General features: G+C 50.5%; 1 pseudogene across 1 annotated transcript in view; it reads left to right on the forward strand.

Annotated features, from left to right (window-relative positions):
- Positions 1-6,490, forward strand: part of LOC308467697 (inositol polyphosphate 5-phosphatase OCRL-like) — a 552,529-nt pseudogene extending 546,039 nt beyond the window's left edge. Inside the window, exons 16-19 of the transcript in view lie at positions 4,272-4,399; positions 5,214-5,325; positions 5,409-5,542; positions 6,470-6,490. The product of the transcript in view is annotated as an inositol polyphosphate 5-phosphatase OCRL-like (transcript). The remainder of the gene's footprint in view (positions 1-4,271; positions 4,400-5,213; positions 5,326-5,408; positions 5,543-6,469) is intronic.
- Positions 6,491-9,416: the final 2,926 nt, after the last annotated feature.

Here is a 9,416-nt window from a genome sequence, read left to right on the forward strand (position 1 = left end):
CATTCTCAAGCTGCTGCGTGCAACTCTACGTCTCATGGTTAGATCGGCGAAGCTCCATCTGAGTCTCCGCCCCCTGTACACCAGTTTAAGATTCTAGCCTTACTCCACCTCTTCCGTCTCTCCTTTCTCCTCTGGGTCCTGCTACCCCCCGGGGTCCCTTCCTTCCTGGATTCTTCTGACGCTGACGTTGACCCCCCTGACTCCTCCCCGTCTTTTCGGCGGGCTTTGGGACCTGGCTCCCTATCCGGGCTGCCAACTGCACCGCCCTCCTGTACATTTGAACTTGGCGCGCGCGCCCAGCCTTCAACCTTCCTCTCGACCGTTTCCTCGCTCCCCGATGGAGGCGTGGCCAATCCTGACTCATGTCCTCCCACTGGCAGTGCGCCGCCTGATCCCGATGCCTGGGACTCCTCCCCCCTACTGCACTCTGGTGTGGACGCTGGTCCTGATTTCCAACTGCTTCTCTCTGAGTCCCCTCTGGCCCCTTCTTCCTGGGGTGTCCCCCTCGGCACCCCCCTTGCTCTGACCATGGGAGCCCCTTTCTGTGAATCTTCCGATTCGCTGGAAAGACTCAGAGACCTCGGACCGCTGTCATCGCTAACATTACCTTCGGACTCCTCCCCCTCGCTCTCTATTTCCTCCCTTTCCTGTGCCTCTGCTCCTGAACCCCTGACAGCACCCTTGTCAAAATGTCGTCAATCCTGGGCATAGGGAAGGCCACTGGTTCTGACACTGCGTTCAAGGCCCTGAAGTCACACACAAGCCTCGGCTTGTCCGTGTTTTTTTTATCCACAAAAAACACTGGGCTGCCCCCCACCGCCCTGGACTCTCTGATGAACCCTCTCTTCAGGTTCTTGTCAATGAACGCCCTTAGCTCCTGCATCTCTCTGTCTGACATGGCGTACAGCTTGCCTACAGGGAGCTGTGCCCCAGGGAGTAAATTGATTTGACAGTCAAAGGGTCTATGCGGGGGTAGTTGGTCAGCTTCCCTTTCGCTGAAGACGTCGCGGAGATCTGCGTATTGTCGTGGTACCTTCACGTTCTCCGTTACTTCAGTCCCTGCTAGGGTGGCTTGGGTCCCTGCCAAACCCTTTCCCTCTTTGCAGTGTTCTAAGCAATGTGCTGAACCAAAAGAAACCACTCTCTGATGCCAGCCCACCAGCGGATCATGTAACGCTAGCCAGCTCATCCCCAATATAATGGGAGCTCCTCCCAAGGTGGCCACATTAAACTCTATCAGTTCGGTGTGCCTTGCCACCTTCATTATCATTGGGACGGTCTGCAAGCTGACTTCTCCTCCCAACAGCTCCCTGCCATCGATCGTGGTCACCTGCAGGGGGTTGCTTAAAGGGATCGTCTGTATCTGGTGTTCAGCTGCAAACTCTTTGCTCATGAAATTGCAGGAGCTGCCTGAGTCCAACAGCGCCTTTATATTTAGAGGGTGTCCGTTTGGCAGCTCTAGCGCCACTTCTATCACTAGGGCGGGTTTAGGAGGTTCTGGCGTGGGCACTTTCACTGCTCTTTGGCCTGGCTGCTGTGCCCCGACGGTGGCAGCCAGGTGTTGGCTTTTACTTGCTCCGGTATTTCTTCCTCCCTTCCCTCCACAGCTCCCACCATCCCTTGCCATTCCTTCCTCTGGGGGCAGACTCTGGCAAAGTGACCTGGCTGTTGGCAGAGATAGCATTTCCGGGCGCCTTTTCCCTCCTTCTTTCCCCCCTCATTGGGCTTTGAAACTGCGCGCGCGCGCGCTGTTCCGATTTCCATCGGCTCTGCCGGCGGGAAAGTTGGCTCTGGAATGTCTGGAATGCGGAACTCCTTCCAACGTTCCCCCTTCCCTTCCCGCCTCTCCAATGCTCTCGCCTCCTGGCGCGCTCCTATGGTCAGCGCAGATTTGGTCAGCTGGTCCATAGAATCCGCCCTGGGGCCCCGGGAAAGTTCGTCTTTCACAGCCGAAGAAAGCCCTTCTTCAAAGAGCATTTGAATGGGTTCCGCCGATAAGTCCCACCCCAATCTGTGAACCAGCATGGTGAACTCAGTCCAGTACTCACGGACAGATCGGCTCCCCTGTTTGCAAGCCATTAACTGTCTGCGCACCACTCCCTGTTCAATATCGCTGGAAAACATCAGATCCATGGCGCGAAAGAACTTCATCGTGTCCTTTAGGACGTCACTATTCTCTGCCATCAGGGGTCTAACCCAGTCTCTCGCCCCCTTTTCAAGATGCCCAATCACGAAAGCCACTCGTGATTCCTCGTCAGGGAATTCATCAAACTGCAGATTGAGGGCATATTGCATCTCTGTCCGAAAGCCATGATAGTCTTTGGGCTCCCCCCCAAACTTCTGCACCAATCCTGGTACCTTTCTGGCGAGCTGGGTGGCTTTCCCCTTTTTGTCTGCATCCTGAGCCCTCCTCTCCTCAAGCCTCGCCGTCTGCAGCGCTAGCTGGACCTCCAACACCCGGTACCTTTCTTCCAGGCTTGGACCCGCTCCAGCTCCTGCTTCTCCGGTTCCGGCTGGGTTGCTCATGATGCCTTCTCCTGCACAAGCTGCTTTCAAAGACTGTCGGAATGCTGTGATGGGATGATGAGCTGCTTGTGCGTAAAATCGTATCCCCTCAGAGTTTGTTCAAGTCCACAAACCTCTGTCTGTGACGGAGCCCCTCAGACATGGCTCCTCTAGTCACTAGCAGATTCCGACAGTGGTTGCTTTCGGAATCGCTTCCAACATAAAAGCTCCTTAACGGAAACACGTCTTCTGGACTCTCTGCGTGACAGTTTCCGGCGAGGAGTGGGTGTCCCTACAGGAGGTCCTGAAACCTCCCCACTGTTTTCGCTGGAAGTGTCTCTGAGCCATCCCTCCAGCTCACTTTCCCTCAGCTCACCTCCTCTCCCCCTACTGGTTCCCTCTTCAGCTGCTGAGTCTCTCCCAACCTGTGTGAGCCCCTTCACCTCCCTTCCTTCCGATGGCAGTTCCCTGACAGTACCATTTAAAGGATGGGTGTTGGCCGGAATCCAGTACCAGTTTTGGGGTGTGCAGGTTCCAAATGTCACAATTTATTTATATCTTAGCTACCAACTCACTCTTACTAACTCCTGCTGTGAGTATAGTGGCACCTTGGTGGAGCGGCAGTGGGTGGGACATCCAGCATACGGTATTCCTTAGAGCAGCTCAGAAAAACCCAAGTGTTCACTACCATTGTCTGTCTATCCCTAGCAAAGCGGCTCTCTGAGACTCGCCACTAGAAGAAGCGGGGAATGATTTCACTCTCCCATTGCCCAAAATCATGAGAGGGGTAGTAGGAATGCTACTGTGGAAAGCAGGCGGGATACAATTCTCAGCCCTTGTGCCAGCTCTCTTGGTGATGGGCTTCTCTCCATTGTGGCATTCCTCGACCTCACATTATGCACCCCAGGGCTGGATTGTTCTTCATGCTATCCAGGATGTACCTCATCCCTTCCTAACGCATGGGTGATACTCTGCTTCAGGAGGACCTCTTCCAGACCCCGGGCACGCAGGATGAGCTGCAGGAGATAACTGAGTGCCTGGACACCAGCATTCCCGAGACAATCCGTATCCTCTTTGGGGGACATTGTTGGGGAGCAGGGCTGCTTGGTGGTTTTGTTTAGCTCTTGGCTGGAGTGGACCTCACTTTTATATACGTGGTGGCTTAGGTTCCTAGGCCACCCCATCCTTAAGGCTCTGGGACACATCAAAATGAAATGCCCACAGTAAAGTCCAGTCATGCATCCAAACAGCTTAACAGCTTTAACCCCCATTTGAAAACATCAGCCTGGCTAGATAGAGCAGAGGTGGGGAATCTTGACAGGCCCGCAGGCCCCACATCTAGCATCATACGTGGTGTCAGGTGTGGAGACAGGTAAAGACATGGCTGCAAAGGAGCTTCAAGGGTGCATTCAATTATTCTTTGGCAAGCAGGGTTTGTTGACCGCACTTTTGGAGTTGACCACCAGTATTTGTTGTTTGGATTGAAACCATGCCTGCAGAAGGACATTTCCTCGGCAGATCAGCTTTGCAGGCAGCTTTGTCAAGAGGGGAGGTGTGGGATAATTACAGTGGGGTGGCTCAGTTGGTAGAGCATGACACTCTTAATCTCAGGGCTGTGGGTTCAAGGTCTACCTTGCGCCAAAAGGGGGAACTTGCAAGGTGGGCCCAGATGTATAAGGACAAAGCTTCTTGCTTTGGACCAGCCTGGGAAGGAGGCAGGGTGCAGGTAACAGGACAGAACACTTTCCTTGCCAGGCTGTCAATAGCTGGCAGTAACCACTCGGTGGCCGAAGCTCTGCTCATCTTCCTGGAGGCAGTGCCAGAACCAGTCATTTGCTATGAACTGTATCAGCGCTACCTTGAGTGCTCACATGACAGCCACCTCTGTCGCCAGGTCGGCCCCAGAGCCCCATCTCTTCCTGGCTGGTCTGTGGTGTGTACAGAAGCATAGAATCAGAAGGGATTTCCAAAGTCATCTAGTCCAAATGTTGCCGCGAGTAACAGGAAATCCACTAAAACATCCCTGAAAGCCAGTAAACCAGCACACTTGCAGGAGGGTTAGTCTGGTCTGGGAAGCCTTGTTAACTGCAGAGGTTGCTGATGTCTCCTTTGATAACCATCCCTCTTGGTTGTGGAGGGGGGTGGGGTGCGCACATGTTGCCTTTTTGCTTTCTGACAAGGAGTTGTAACAATAGCCCACCTGTTTCAGTGAACCTCGCTTCAATTTCCAACACAGGAAGCGGCCATATACTGAATCAGACCCCTGGGCCATCTAGCTCAGTATTGTCGAAATTGACAAGCAGTGGCTCTCAAGGATTTCAGACAAGGGATGTTCCCTACCCTACTTGGAGATGCTGGGGGTGGAGCCTGAGACTTTCTGCATGAAAAGCAGAGCAATGGCCCTTCCCCCAAGATATCTCAGTTGGTAGAGCATAAGACTCTTAATCTCAGTGTCATGAGTTCGAGCCCCACCTTAGGCATTGCAGGGGGTTCGATTAGTTAACCCTCGTGGTCCCTTCCGACTCTACAGTTGTATTATTCCCCAAAGTTCCCAGCAGAGTTCTAGTCCGGTTACCATTTTAGAAATTATTTTTTTTATGCCAGGTCTAAACCTGCAAACATAAAAAGTACACTGTGCTAGTGATCCATGCCCCTTCTCTAGCAAAGCTCTGCATTGAAACTCCAAACTGCCCCTCCCTGTCTTGCAGGTGATCTGCCAGTTGCCGCGGTCGCACCAGAACGTGTTCCGCTTCGTGATGGCTTTCCTGCGGGAGCTGCTGAAATACTCTGAGAGCAACAACGTCAGTGCCAACATGCTAGGTAAGGCCTGCCTGTCCTGGCTGGGAGCTGGCCTTCCTCCTGCTCCCGCCTCCTCTCATGCAAATGTTTTCATTTCCCTGCAGCCACCCTCTTCGCCAGCCTCCTGCTACGGCCTCTGCCCAACGTTCTGTCGAAGCAGAGCCCACAGGAGCGTCAGCATGCCATCGGCTTCCTCCTGGGCTTCCTGCTGGGGGCGGATGACTACGAAAGGTGCCAAGTGTGACTGGAGACGAAGTTGGGAGGGAAGAGGCAAGGCCCAGCCTCTGTTCTCTGGTGCCTGCCTGTGAGGGTGCTGATAAGCTAGTAAAGCAACATTCCGGGCTTCGCGCCATCTCTTCACAAGATTTATTGTTCAGCTTCAAAGCCATTTACGAGAGATCAAACACATACATCCATACTCAGCTATCCAGATGAGTCATCTGACTTTCGTCTGTGACGCTGCCAACAAGCCCATTCCCGGAAATGACGCTTCCTTTTCATTTTGCCCTGTGAATGGCTGGGTCCTGCTTTAGGCTCCCCCAAGCCAGTTTCCCCCTCTGACGAGGAAGAGACGCTGCTGAATGCCGGCTTGGGCTCTCTATATTTGTCTCCCTCCCTCATGGTTTCCCCTGCAGCCTCCAATTCCCTGACATCCACCCCCTCCTCAAAGGCCCCTCCCCGTTCGGGAGAACCAACCTTACCCCATTCTCCCTCCTCTGGAGTGGTGGGGGTGAAACCTGGAAAACTCTCCTCCTCATCATCCGTGGCCTCAAAAACCTCCCGCAAACCCGCAGTTCCTCTGGTTCCCCAATAAACGCTTTCCTCGTCTTCCTCCTCCTCTTCCGACGGTAGGAATCCCTAGAACTCCACTTCATCATCCGTCGGCCCGAACACCTGTTGGACAAACCTACCCCTGGGCTTGGGTTTGTCAGGGAAGAAATTGTGGAACTCCTCCACTAACCCCTCGTCAGCAAAGCAACCCTCCGGTACCCAGGTATTCTCTGAGCTAGGGGCCCCTTCCCACGCCACCAGATACTCTAACTGTTCCCCACTCCACCGAGAATCCAGTATTTCCGTAACCTCGTTGCACTGCTCCCTCTACTCCATTTCGGGTGGTGGGAATTCCCCATCCCCACTACCCTGTCTCATTCCCCCTTCCCTGTAGGGGGACAGCAGCGACCTGTGAAATACCAGATGTATCCTCATGCTCTCCGGCAGCCTCAGTTTAAATGCTACCGGATTGACCTGCTGGGTCACCTCAAACGGCCCCATGTTGCATTTGCAAAGTAAAGGAAGGACTGGAACCTGATTAAAAAACAAGACACGAGGCTTTGACCAGCAAGGCTCTCGGAGAAAGTACGTTCACCACACCCCTCACCAGGCCATTTTATTAGCAAAAGAATCTTTTACACAGTGCTCGTAAGAACCAATCATATTTCCTCTGAGCATTTCATCAAACCCCACGTGGGGAAAAAGTTACACTACAACACTAATTAGCATGCATATATTTTGGGGTAAATATGTTGAGAACTACAAAGAGGTAGTAAATAACATGAGAACTACAAAGGGGTGCATCTGGCAACCCCAGAGCTGAGAAATAACCATGATAAGAAGGATGGCCAGAAAGACCAGACCACTATCACCTTCATGTGAGATCTGTTTCCTGGCTCCAAGATTAAGAAACTACATCAAAGAACTTGCCCACTATCTTTTTATGGCACAGGATGCCTGCCTGGCGAAGCAACTGCTGTGTACGTGACATGTGGAGAAGAGAGGAATGGGCAGTAGAGTCAAAAGGCCATGAATGTAGAATCTTATGGGATTTAATCAGAAATTATCGTCAATATATCAAACCCAGTCAACACAATGCTTTCATCGTGGACACGATGGCTTGATGTATATTTTATAATTCCTCATGGTAATCCCATGTGATCCCTACAACCCCACCCTCCTAGGTTTGAGCTTCTTACAACCTCCTCTCCAGGGCAACCCTTGTGTAGACAACCACACCCTGTCTCCCACCCGGATGACTTCTCCTGGTCGTCGATGCTTGTCGGCCTCCCTCTTGTAGACCTCCTTAGCCCTGTCCAAGTTCAATTGAAGTTGTAAGTGGATCGCCTCCATTTCCTCCGCAAAACGTTCTGCCGCAGGCACACTCGACGACTCCTCTCCCCTCCCCGGGAAAGCTCTTGGATGACGCCCGTGGTTGGCAAAGAATGGAGTCATACCTGTGGACACATTCTCCGCGTTGTTGTATGCAAGCTCTGCTAGAGCTAGTTTATCCACCCAGTCGTTTTGTCTCTGACTGACATAACATCGCAAATACTGTTGCAAAACAGCGTTTGCCCTCTCCGCCTGCCCATTGCTCTCAGGATGTCTCGCCGTGGTGAAACTCACCTCTACTTGCAACAAATTCATGAGCTTGCGCCAGAAACGTGAGGTAAACTGAGTTCCCCTGTCTGAGACCACCCTTGCAGGTATCCCATGTAACCTAAACACATGCTCAACAAACAGCTTGGCTGTTTCTTCCGCCGTCACGGCATGCGAGCAAGCCACAAAATGGCACATTTTGGTTAGTAGGTCTACCACCACCATGATTGCTGTTTTACCCTTTGACTTGGGCAGATCTGTGATGAAGTCCACCGCAACCACCTCCCATGGCTTTCCTGGTGTGGGGAAAGGTTCCAGCAAACCTGCCGGCGCCGCCCTTTCCCCTTTGGCCCTTTGGCAAGTGTCACCCCCTGGTCGGGGACAGAGGGTGGCGCTTGGGGGGGGGATTGTCATCGCGCCACTCCTTGGTGTGTGGAGTACCTCAGGGTGTGATACTCTCCCCGATGCTTTTCAACATCTTTATGCGCCCCCTCGCCCAGCTTGTCCGGAGTTTTGGGCTGGGTTGCCATCAGTATGCTGATACTACACTGAAAAGGATATATCAAGAACTCTGGCCAAAAGTTTCAATATAAGGAATAATTCCTACTCAAGAGTTGAAATGAAAAACGTGTGTATTCTGCTAAGAATAACAGTTTGAAGCTAGTAGTAGATTTAAACACAACGTATAAGTATGATCGTTTTAAAGTAATGGTAAGTTTGGATACAACGTTTAAGTGCAGAAATAATGTCGTTTCAAATATACAATGATATAGTACAAAGGTACATGAAATACCAGTGCACAACAATTGTTTTATACAAGTCTCAATAGCAGTCAAAACGAGTCCACATTATATAAAATTAGAATAAAGAATAAAGAATGAAGGATCAAATGGGGCCAAAAAGGAGTATCCGGAGTGTGAATCAGATGTACGGTTCAGTGGTGGTAACCAGGACAGGGCCCTGTTTCGGAGTACACGCCTTCTTCAGCTGGTAATATCAAAAAATATGTCAAGATAGATCAAGGTGCTTCAATCCATAGATAATAAATATAATAAATTATATATATTCTAAAGTATGTTAACACATATTATGATATTTGGTTCCATACCTCGGTTTTTTGACGACTATAAATCTGTTGGAAGTCTGTATCATTTAGTTCTTTTATGTTTCTATTTCGACATGCGTCTAGAAATAAGGATTTCCAAGAGTTATTATTTCCAGTCAAATTATTTGTGAAAAACGGACATCAGTTCAGTGTTTTCTCACCTTAGATAATTGCATCCAAGTTTTCTTGCGTTTCTCTGTGAATTTTCTATTAGGGAGTGAAATCATTGTCTTATATGTGTGTCTGTGGGAGAGGGAGGATAGGCTCTCCCTTCTTAAAGGTGTAAACAGAGAAGGGATTTAAAGTCCAAGGCCATCTATGGTGGTTTATTAGAGAAAAGAACTGTAGTCTTGATGTTCCTACTTGTAATTGTTTAAATTTAGATTCAAACGTCTCCAAATCAAATTGTTTATGTAATTCCTCAGTGATTCCAACAGCTTCTTTGTCCAAACGTTCAGTCTCTTTAATTGCAAATTCTGTGATTAAATTCATCAGGTCAAAAGAACATCTATTTAGAATGGACATCCATTTAATTTTAAATTCTTCATTGTTGGAAAATAAAGTTGGAGCTTTTTGAATGCGTAATCCTCTGGGTATCCTCTGAACTTAAGTGTAATCGGCCATGAGTCTGGCGTGT

The sequence above is a fragment of the Podarcis pityusensis genome (assembly GCF_964106645.2).
Source record: "Podarcis pityusensis genome assembly, chromosome: W".
Classification (NCBI taxonomy): domain Eukaryota; kingdom Metazoa; phylum Chordata; class Lepidosauria; order Squamata; family Lacertidae; genus Podarcis; species Podarcis pityusensis.